Below are 12,575 nucleotides of genomic sequence, written 5' to 3'. Positions count from 1 at the left end.
TTTGTGAAAAATTCACTTAAACACATTTCGCTACCATCCATCAAACCATCAACCCCCTCCCTTTCCATGACTGAAAAAAAATACAGAAAAAATTGGAAATTACTAGAAGAAAGGTTGAATATGAATGCCAATTGAAAAAATAGAGGAAAAGAGCAATACACAGCATCAGGATTTAAAAACACCAGCTGCCATGGAAGTGAGTAGATGTCACGAACACTTGCACACATTGAATCCACACAGTGGAAATATGAATCCAAGGCATACAAATTGGGTCATTTCTACTAAGTAATAGGGGAGGTGGTGGCCACCCCACTGCCTCATTTATTTATCCAACAACCTGCTCCAACAAGCTGTCTCTGTCAACACACTAACATGTAATACGTGTCTGTCAACACACACACACACATTCACAGATTAAAGTTCAGAAATACTACCAACTGCTGCTTCTGTCACTCTTCTCGCCTGCTCAGTTCGGCCCAATGCCAGAGGTGAAATCAGTGAGTGTGCATGTGTGCATGTTTTTTTGGACAGGGATGATTCTGGGGCCTATTTGCTGTTAATAGCTGCTGGGCTACACTGACTCTGTTACAGTCACATAAGTGGACACATGCTTTACTGACCCCATCGTCTCTGCTGATGGTGAACTCTCCAAACTGTTCACATATAACATTCTTCACTTTAATTTTTTTCTCCCACCTTTTTTTAATTGCTGTGTGTTTATTGTGGCCTCTCATGTTCTCAGAGATGTTAATAAAGGCCTGGAAAGCTGTAGAAACATCCTGCTTGCCCTCCTACAGGTAATAGGCAATCAACAATTATTATGAAATGTTATCATGTTTAATACGGAGGCCTGTGGCAGCAGTCACCTACAGGAACATATTCTTTTCCATATTTAGATGCCAGGTTAGTCTTAATCGTGTTACAAGGATGTGAGATCGCCAAGGTTGCTCAATTATACATTCTCCCCTGACTTTCATTCGTTCTGCCACCTCTAGCTCTCTCTATACCTCTACCCAGTCACACAGATTATACTCTCTTCCTCTATCCTCTGTGGAGCTGCAGAAATCATAAGCTAAGCTTTGAACATGAAAGGCAAGGCAGAAAAACAACAAAAATGACAACAGATCATTGCATGTGTCTCAGTGTGTTTGTGTGTATCTGCGTGCATGTAGCTTTTTGGATCTTCCCCTCTAACATGTGCCAGTACGCATATGTAAGATGTAATTTGGATGTGTATGAGTGTATCTGGGGGGAGCTTTCATGCTTTGCTTTTCATTTACCTGTGTGTTCCTGCGTGTCTACACTGTTTCAGATGGGAAAGCTTTCATGTGCGTGAGTAGGAAACCGGTTTTAGCATGTTAACAGATGGCTTTTGACAGTATACCTTTAGTCTTGTATTGCAGTAAAGAAGTGTTGGCAAGTCTCAGTCTGAATCAGAATAAAAGTTTTTAAATAATTGCCCATTCATGTCCCTTTAACAGTTCAAGTTCAACGTAAATCCACTTAGTTTGAGTTATTCTCAGTGTATATGTAAAACATGCAGTGCCATAAGTATTGCTTAAAAGTATTGCCCTCTTAAGTAGACCTAACTTAAGATAAAGCACTATGAGTAGGCCTGGGCAATATAGCTAAACATTTTATCACAATAAAAAATGGCAAATCATTTTTTCTTTCAAATTCAAAGTCTGATTTTTGCTTCTCAGTGAAAGTAGAAGAAACCATGTGTTTAATTGTGGTTTAATTATTCTTTATTATCAGAACATGACAAACTATACTTGAACAGAGGAACATTTAACCATCATAAGCACAGTGTACTGTGCTGGAAAATGCTGATATAACAGTTTGTCCACACTAACACTAGTGTGGGTCGTTAAGTAATTTTATTTTATTCACTGGTTTATAATGGATGATATTGTTTCAAATGGTGGAAAGGTTTTTTTTGTGTTGCCCGTCTTAGGTGCACTTGTCTTCGGCACAGTTAACAGAGCATGTTACTTGTTTTTGTCGGACTGTAAATATCCAAAATATCTCCAAACTCCAAAGTTGAGCGGCCTTTCATGTGGATGATGTTTTCTCCCTGCTTTGAGCTGGTGGGCTCAGTATAATATGAAACAGAGCAGAGCGTAGTGGCACTGCTGGCATTGTGGAGATGCACCGAGGCGCTCACTTTGACTAGAGTGGTCGCGAACAGCGCCTTAGTGTGCAGTGCTGACAGACGGAGTATGTGGAAATTGGCAGTTATGTGCGCACAGGCTGGGACATTGTAATAAGGCTTGAACACTTATAATACACACAAGGCATAAACATGCCTCAAAAAAACTTGGATAGTCTTTGACCCTCTCTGCTTGGCAATCCAGAGGCTTAGTAAAAACAACAAGAACAAACTGTTTGACACCTGTTTTCTTTTGCATTGATACGGTGATTGGCTCCTGCGGGTGATGCTTTCTTATATTCACTAAAACGTTAAACGTGTTTGTGTGCACTGCAAAACCCAACTGTCCTATACAACTGCTTGAAAGTATTCAGGTGGGTTGTAGCTCTGCTGTGAAATGCTGCTACAGTGTATATACGTGTCTACTAGATGAACAATGAACTTCTGCTTAATGTAATGTTGTAAATTAATTCTTAATGGGTATTTGTTTTCTTTACAAAGAAAAGGCTAGACACATGTAACATTTGATTTATGGCATTCCACCCCAGTTGGTGCATTCTGGACTTGTGCATCTTTAAAAAAAAAGAAAACTGCATTAATTTTCTCTGTCATGCAAAGCTTTGATTAAAATTAGTTAATCCAACATTTTAAACAATGTTTTCACTAACATTTTACAAAATAAATATTTTCACTGTTCTCTAAAGAATATGTTCCAAAAGCACAAGTTGCTTTTTTGCTCTCCCTAGCATTAGGGAGATAGAAAATGTAATAGGAAAAAAGACGCTACCATGTGTTCCGGTTTGAGAAGCAAAAGGATAACTCTCTAAATAAGATGCCAAAGGAATGTCAGAAAGGTTTTTATTTGATTACCTAGGATGAGAACACATAGAAAGAGATTTTTTTTAAAGTTAATAATATGCTCTGTTTAAATATTGAATGGCACTGGCTGAGTTTCGATGCTTAATTGCCAGTTTTGTACTGGGGAATAAACAACCTGCTTCCCTGCGCAGGTTTTATTTATGTCTTGGTTTATTTCATGTCACCTTTTCTGTAAAAATGTTTGTTTCTCTTTGCATTCCATAGGTATAAATAGGATGAGTTGTGCCTGTGTGATTGACAGGTGGTAGACATGCTTCCTCAGTTGTCCTGACAGATGTCAAAATAAACAAACCAAGGCCAGCTCCTTGTCTTTTCTATGCAGCATTTGAGGGCATCAGCATAGAATATGTTGCAGTCTTCAAAAATGCTGACTTTATTATGACTAATACCTAAACTGGAGCATTACCTTCTGTTGCCTAACATCATTAGTCCACTTTTTATGAAAATGAAGAACATCCTTGCACATTCACATGAATAAATACCTTTGTTTCTATTGATGTTGCAGCTACATGCAACAAAAACAATGATCTCCTCAATTTTGTTGTACTACTTTTATGCCGGAATACAATTTAAATGCACATTTTTAGGTGTGAAATAAAGCCCAAAGGTGAACAGAAATTAAATACTTACATCTAGGCCTGGGTTATATGACTAAAAATGTTCTCACAAAAAATGTCATAACAGTCTATATTGATAATTATCACGATAAAGGTTAAATCATTATTTATGATTTATGATTATTTAGGTGCAAATAGCACATTAAGGCAAAACTATAGCTGTCAACACTTTCAGAGGGTGTTCATCAGGGTTTTTACTTTGATCAATGTGTGTGCTTTCTGCAGCAGAAAGGCAAGACTTTTATTTTCGTCAGATGCCGTAAACCATCGCATCAATTATAGTACAGTAGATAGACCTGGACGGAAAGTAAAAGGACGAAGCAATGTCGTTCCTATGTGTTTGTGAGCGAGTGAGAGAGAGACACTCCGGTGCTTTGTTGTGATTACTTTGGTCCCGTCAAATTACAAACTGGTTGAGCATTGTAACGGCGTTCTGGTTTAAGTCAGAGTAAAGGTAGTAACAGCGATAAATGGACATGTATGTGTGTGTGCGAGTGAGGCTCTGTGGTGATTGGACATTTCTGTGTATTTTTCCTTGTTTGGTGCTTGTGTTTTTGTTCTTTCAGAGGCTAGGTGTGGCTTATTGGCTGCTGGAGCTCTCTGCAATCACTCACCTGTTCGTCATCTGTAATCACCAGCTGCAGCATTTATACCCTGGTTCACCTCTCCCAAGCTGCCAGATTATTTCCGCCTACACCATGGTAGATCGGCTTCTCGGTATCAGTAAACTTTTTGTGCTTTGGATACCTGTCACTAATTATTCCCTTGTCTTTTTTTTGCCCCAGTGCCTCCAACCACCAAGCTCCAGCGCCTCACCACCCAGCCTCTCATTCAAGCCTCACCAGCCTTCACCAGCCTCACTTCAAAAAATACCCCTTTACCCACCACCCTGTTTTCCGGTCTTGTTTTTGGGTCCTCTTAAAAACCTTTTAGATCATAACAGGCTCAGAGCTGCTCTTCCTCTGTTTACAAGTCACAAGAATCTGTGATGGGGTTAACTATTCTGCAGCAACTCAAAGGCAGTGTGAGGTGATCTGAATAAATCATTGTCTATAGTGTCAAGAATGTATTTAATATTGAAGGGTAACTAAACCCCATATTTTCAGCTGTAGTGCTCAACCCTGGAATTTCAAAAAATGCATTTAGAATGTCAATGTATCAACTTGGAGAGGGAGGGGGGCACGGGGGTAAACTCGCCCACTCACTCCTTTTGCGCCGTTATCAGCCGCAACATGACAATGTTTGCCCCACACACACTTGACTCCCCACAGTTCGCCGAGTCGGGTGACAAGGCTTTTATAGGTTTTGTGACGTAGTAATTCACTCCTACGTAGTACTGTACGCCACACAGCCGTTAGAATTTTTCAAACAGAAGGGCAGACACTATGCACATTTCTAACACAATATTTTGAATTTCAATACTTTGTACTCAAATGTCGAGATTGGGACTTGGATTGATCCATAACACTACTTAATACTCAAATACAAAGGTTTGTAGTTGAAAAAGGTGGTTTTAGGGTTTAGTTACTCTTTAAGTATGGAAACCACATCTGATGACTTTAAATTGAACCTCAAATTGTCATTCCTTGTAGGCTGAAGTGGATTCTCATTATTGTCTTATTTAGCCTTATATATATTAGTGGGTTTTTTCTGCTTATATCATGTTTAATGTTTAACTTTGTACATTGAGAGCACAATTACTGACGACAAATTCTATGTGTGTGTAATCATACATGGCCAATAAAGCTGATTCTATTCTATATCTGAAAGCCTATCGAGAATCAAGGTAACTTAAATGTAAACTAATTTACTTGGATGCTTAAATATTAGGCACAATTTGTGGTCGCGTTTTGATTTAGATAAATAAAAATCCACTCTCTAAAAGTATCACAATATCATCATTATATTTGCATGTTCAGTTTATACATGTATCTGTGATTACAAACTGTTTTTCATGTGTAAACTTAATTTTTTTGTGAGTGTTTTAAACCTTCCCATTATCTAGTTTAGTTGTTTAATGCCTTTTATTTTCAATCAATCATATTTTGATTCTTTGTTTTCTCATATAAATTGCATATAAAAATAATAATAGCTTGGATTTGTATAGCGCCTTTCAAGAAACCCAAGGATGCTTTACAATAGTTAAAAAAGGGGGGCCATAATAGGAGACAACAAGAGAGAAATAAAACACAAAGAAAAAAAAATAACAAAACAAACAAATGAAGGAAAAAGAAGTGGGTGCTCAGCAGTGTTAATCTTGTCAACGAAATAAATACCCATTTGCACTGCTATTTGGGTTGATATATGCACAGCATTTGGACTAGCCCAGTAGACTTGCAAGAGTAGGCAGTTTGTGTGCAAGGTTGTAAATGCACCAGAATACTTCTTTGCACTGCCGTTTCAGAGTTTGTTTTTTGGAAAAAGTTGTTGCTTTGAACATCAACAATGATCCTGTGGTTGGAGAGCACCTCAAAGTCATCTTCTTGGAGAACTTCAGAGTCACACAGGCAGATAGAGGTAATCACCAAATCATCGGCACACTCCTGGTCATTCATTTTTTATCAGGTCTTGGGAGGGAATACTTATTATGTTATTTATTTCATTTTTTTAAATGAACCTAATATTTTGTTTTTAGGTTAATTTGCATTGTGAAAACCTTGGTTTTTAGTTTTGCAGATCAGGCACTTTGTAAATGTTGATTTTTAATTTTCCTTTTGATTGATATCTTTATTACCAGGAAATGTGTGTTAAATGACATATTTACAAACGTAAGCATAAATATAAAGTTATTTAAAAAACAACTAAAAAACTTGGCTTAGTCCTTCAAAAAGCACATTTCAGAGTTCTCTACTTGTTTTGACATGTTGGTAGATGCACATATTCACACCTAATCACACTATTACACACACAACTTTACTCAAACATACTCAAAAACAAATTGAGATGTTTTAAGTCCAACGTTAATTGTAAGCTTGAGCAGGGGTGTCAAATCTTGCTGTGCCTGTGCAGGTTTATTGCAAATGAGGTTATTTCAGTAATCAAGGCACATTAAGGCATACAAATTTGATATTCCCTCAGTCTTTGAAAGCAAAAAACTGAATAGACTTTGACCTCCATGACACAGGTTTAGACACTCCTGAGCTACAGCTGTGTTTTCATAAAATTGTGATATATTCAGTCATGTTTGGACTAAATAAAAAAACTTCAATTGCACAGAAAAAGTTTTATGTTTGTGTTTTATAAGTAGTTTGAACTTATTTTATTTATAAATGTATAGTTTTTGAGTTTTTAGAGTTTTTATCTAAGTTTATAATCTAAGTTAATATATTTTAGGCAATACTTTTGAGTACTACAAACTGAAAATGAAATTAAAGATGAATAAATCTTTTGAGTTTAAGTAAATCAAAAATTGTATTAACACAACCGCCAACATTCTAGACCCCATCTGTCAGACGCCATATGCAAATGTTATTGTTTGTGCTCAGAAGCACACAAAATAATGATTTTTTTTTGATGAATTTAAATATAACTTACTTTTATGTACAAACCAAATAGGCTATCAGCATAAGGCAGGATTGGTAACCTTTTAAATGCTAAAAAACACAGATGCTGGGGAGGAGGAGGAGCAGTGCGTGTTTGTCTGACACTGCCTTCTTCTCAGCTCTTGTGGCTGCTGTGGCTCCATGGGCACTGACGTCAGACTGGCCTTGACACCATTGGTGGTTCTAGACAGGGGCCAGTGCCCCTGTAACTCTGAGCTTGGTCCCCCCTGTGGCCACCCCTCCAAAAGGAAGAGCCCCCCTAATAACACATACACAGTATTTGACTCAACAACCGGACTCACAATCTAGTATTTAATTCTGTTTCTGAGACAAACATAAATCATGGTATTTGATGTGCTCTATTATTTGGCATAATATATTCATTAAAGCGATCATCTTTGTCTATTTTTCACCTAGGTTTAATGTTCCTCTCTGACAAAACAACTGGCCCCAATTTGGCCCCCCCCCCCAGTAAAAATGGTCTGGAACCGCCACTGCTTGACACGCAGGTGTTCCTCTCTCTGTTCCTTTGCCAGCTCAAGAATGAGCATGTATTTATCTGTCCATGGTCTCTATCTATCTGTCTGTATATCCTATCTATCTGTCGGTCTTTGTTAAATTCCCACGCATATATATGAAGTCTATAAATAGAAACAATAACTAATAAAAAAATAAAACAACACGCGAAAACAATCCAGGGAAATGTATCATTTTCAACTGCCGTCTGTATGACGGCGGTGGCGGTTAGAAATCTTGCATTTTTTTTAGTAACACATAGGCTTCAGAAAACATAAAGGACACATATTTAAGAAAAGTCATTGGATGAGAGGCTCGCAGTTTTTATTTAAAAAGAGTTATTTGTATTATAAAAATCCTTGGCGGTGTAGTGTTAATTGAATTCTATATTTTTAAGTACAGCAAACTTTCACAAAACAATTATGAACCATAAACTTTTGAGTTATAATAAAGTTAAATTTTTGTGAACTCTTTCTTAGCAATATCGGGTTAACTAACTAATGTCGAGGTAATCAGTCTCCACAAAAGTTTGAGTATGAGTTCTGTGAACTTATTCGGGTTTACAGTGCATAGCAAGTAGTTTCCATTGCAACTACTGATGGTCCTGGGACTTCCTCTGAATCAGAAAGAAAGATGTTTCAAACCAAAAGAGGTATTGGATTGTTTAGTGGGTATGCGATGTCCTATTTAGAAAGGAAGAAAGAAAGAAAGAAACTATTCTAATGCCGACATCTTAGGGCTCTTAGTCAGTGACATGCATCACTTTATGTACCATAGAACAAATAAAGTGCGCAACAATATTCTCAGACAAAGCTACATGTGAACAACACACATTAAAATTAAGGAGCCACATATTACCGGAGCTCCTGAATCGAGCTGTGAAGATTCTCCAACATCTTCACTCAAACTAGTACTGTTGGAGATATGTTCAAATAGCTGGAATAGAAGAAATATATCACTTTTGCGCTGGAGATTTGATGAAGAGAAACTTTAATACAAGCAATACAGGTATCTAAGAGCATAGTATCTCTGACATGCACTCAAGCCCAATTCACACATACTCCGTGCGCGCCGTTGTCCGTCAGCGCCACGCACTACGTTGTACTTAGCTTCCACTCTAGTCAATCATTGTGTTCACACAGGGCGCGCTGCGTTCTGTCTACAGAGCCTGCCACCGACGGCACTACGCTCTGCTCTGTTTCAAATACGCAGCAAGTCTATTTTCGCCGGAGAACGCTGTAGGCACGTGTCAAGCTGGACAGAATATGACAGCCCAGACAGGAAGTCAGACAAGGAAGAGCATCCGGTCAATTTCATAATAAAACACAATATACGGACTCGCGATCGTATTTTTCATCACTTTATTAACATTACGTCAAAACAGGCACCGAATTAACAACAATGCATCCTCAGAAAGACAAAGTAAGATGTTGTTTGCATGTTTTTCTCTTTATTCCCGCGGGATCTTGTAGTTCTCCTGTGATGTGTCATGGGTGCGCTCCGCTGCGCTGACGTCCCAGAAACAGATCCAGTGTGAATGGGCACGAGCCATCCAACGGAGCACAGAGTACGTGTGAATTGCGGGTTAAATCATGCAAGCAGGGACAGTATGACAATTGTTTCACTCACTACTGTATCAGCCGAATAGAATTGTGCAGCACTTCTGCTTCTAATGACCACCTCAGATGAGTCCCAGTTGGATTGCTGAGCTGTGAAATATAGGATTAGACACAAAAGCATTTGGAATGGGTCAGAGCAATGATTAACTTACTTGGGATACAACCTGATTTTAGAGAGCTCTACTTGTTGGTTATTAACTTAAACACAGTTGGTAGAGTAATCATCAGTTGTACAAATATACAACGTGATGCGTTGGTACACCTTGTAGTACTTCAGAGAGAAAGGTGTTTCTGTCCTTGGTATACAATAAATCTTAAATTTCAACTTGTCATGGTGAGGAGTGAGCACGAGGAACACTGAGCTCCAGCAAACTTTTACAAAAACATGATCAATTAACTGATAATCAGTTATGATTTAAGACTCTCGTGCAAGAAAGTAACTTGGGATACAAGTTGTTAAGCTTTTGATGGCACCAAAAAGAGCAAAGATAAAACAGAAGAAGGAACCGTCAAATCAAAGAGACAATCCACCTGTAACACCTGAGAAACTGACAGAAGCTATGGATGGTGCAAAAGATGAGAATCAGCGTGAGATGTTAATTCTTATGCGTTCTATAATAAGAGAAGCAATGAATGCGGGTATAGATAAACTACAGCCGCAATTTAGTTCCATTAAAGACGATTTGAATCGATGCAACAAGAAACTAACGGATGTTGAGTGGGCCCTTTTAAGCATGATAAGAGCTGAATAATTTCGCTGGGGAAATCCAACGAGTTGCTCAAAAATGAGAACAAGGAGCTGAAAGAAATTTGGATTTGGATTAGCGCAAGATGTCGAAAAAGGAAATCCCACCTACTTCATGACAACCTTCTTTAAAGGGTTTTGGAGTTGTGCTCTAATGCAGTTTCTGTACCTATGTGTTGTAGCGACCATAATTTAGTTAGTAAGAAAAACTAATGTGCCTAAACCTGGACCTAAAGTCATCTTTAAGAGATGTTATAGAAAGTGTAATCAAGAAGAATTTGTTCAGGATGTCAAAAATGTGTGTTGGTCAAATGTGTTATCAGGAGGAGATCACTGTGAAATACACTGTGGACTAATTTGATTCAATTGTGTTTTGTGTTAGACATTGTAATGCATGCCCCACAATTGTTTCCCTGACTAAATTCATCTTGTTAGCTTGGTGTCTGTGTCTTCCTTTAGGTCAACTGACTGATGGAGACTGGCAGGAAAGTATTTTCAAAAGTGTAGAAAATGAGGCAGAATCAAACATTCCTGGCACGGACACACGCAGTCTCTTTTAAACACAAACACCCAGACATCCACATGCGCAAATGAACACATGCACATGAACTTGCACATGCATAAATACATGCACACACACCTTCAGTCATGTAGAAATCGACTCTAATTAGCTGGCTGCTGGTCTCTCTCTTTCTCTCATCAGTGCAGGAGTGAGAGGCTCATCATTAAGAGAGCACGCTTAATGACAGAATACATGTTGGCACTCTTTGATATTCCAGAGGTAATCTTATACACCTTCACTTAGGCTGCCCCATTACACAGTCTTTGCCTTTTTCTTCTTGTTTTTCTTTTTTTTTAAAGTCTTCGATACTACACACCGATCAGATATAACATTACAACCACCAATGCAATGTGATGCCATCCTCAAATTCTGCTTTTACAGAGCTTCTACATTTTCAATTTTGTTGAAATGACCGAAAATGTGATAATTTTATTTTGTAATTATTATTGGAGTTATAGTGGGTAGTAGGGGTGGTGTACTAAAGTGCATTACATTAAAAGGTGTTCCTGATGTTTTACCCACTCCATGAATATACATGAGGAAAGAGAAATAATGGTAGCTGTTGTATTGGATTGCTTTATATTGCATAGGTTATACTGTTTTGGCTGATTGGTATATGTTATTTACTGTCATGAACCAATAGTTACTTCATAACACAACAATATTTAACGGTTCTTGAGAGACCATTTTGTTGATCTTTGGTTGAAGGAAACAAATGAACTTTGTAATTTATATTGGAGCTAGCAACTTACCTATCATTTTGACTTTTGAATACAACTTTAATAAATAAGATGATAGTGGTCGCTATGTAGTATCATCCATCAGAAGTAACTAATGCCATTCATACACCACCACTGAAGCAGCGGGAGCAATTCAGGGTTAAGTGTCTTGCCCAAGGACACATCGGACAGGTTGCCCAGCTGGGGATTGAACCCTCGACTTTCCGGGTTGAGAGGCGACGACTCTACCAACTGAGCCACAGCCCATAAATAAGCCATAATAAAATGAAATATTGTTTGGCCCTAAATTGACAAACTCCATGTTTCCGGCCCACCCTTAGCATCCAGTAATGTATGTCCTAAATTAAAATCTACACCCCATTTGCTCCCTTCCATTGTCATTATTTTTGTTCCTCTTCCTACGCATCCATTTTTAAATATCCTTTGGCGCACTCACAGATGATAAATTGGAAAAAGTTAGCCTGACAAAAAAGTATCACCTTGGCAATGGACTACCTGAGGTCAAGTTGGGAATCAGGAAAAAGCTGCAAATAAGAGAACATGTTGTAGTAGTCGTGAAATTGTTAAGAATTTGGCTTTTTGGTTTGTTGCGAAATTAGGTTGCACTTAAAAATAACTTTTACAATTTTAATAGCAGCTGGTAATTTGGAAATCCAAAGAGCCAGTCAGATAAACAACGATCCATACGGTGTTTTTCTGTTGCTTTATTGTGAAAAAAATGTTAAGAAGTGCATCATAAGTAATTTAGGATCTGCCTTTGCTTGAAGATAGTGATTAATCCAATGAGGGTAAAATAGATGGCATGTGTGTGACTGACATTTTACAATAGAATATTAATGAAGGATATATATCTTTTTTATTACAAGTTGACACTAAAACTTTACTACAGCATACCTATTTTCAGAAAGAGATCTATCTTAAATTGGCCTATAAGTGAAGAAAAAATGTATGTCCAACCATGGTGGAGCATTTGGCTCCAATTCCTTCCACTTATGCTAAAGCTCTTGTAACTTGTATTTTAATTTTAACCTATAAGCTTATTTCAGCAGGATTAGCAAAGTAATGATACCCCTTTGAACCCACAGTGCACTGTTGAAGGCTACTACTACTGATTTACTGTGCTGCTTAGTTCAACACCATTTTCAGTTTCTTTTTCAACTGGAATTACAGCTTTCAACAGAGGGCCACTAAGACCTTGAGAGT

The sequence above is a fragment of the Labrus bergylta genome, chromosome 1 (assembly GCF_963930695.1).
Source record: "Labrus bergylta chromosome 1, fLabBer1.1, whole genome shotgun sequence".
Taxonomy (NCBI): domain Eukaryota; kingdom Metazoa; phylum Chordata; class Actinopteri; order Labriformes; family Labridae; genus Labrus; species Labrus bergylta.
The sequence above is the reverse complement of the archived record's forward strand: the minus strand, read 5'-3'. Positions refer to the sequence as shown.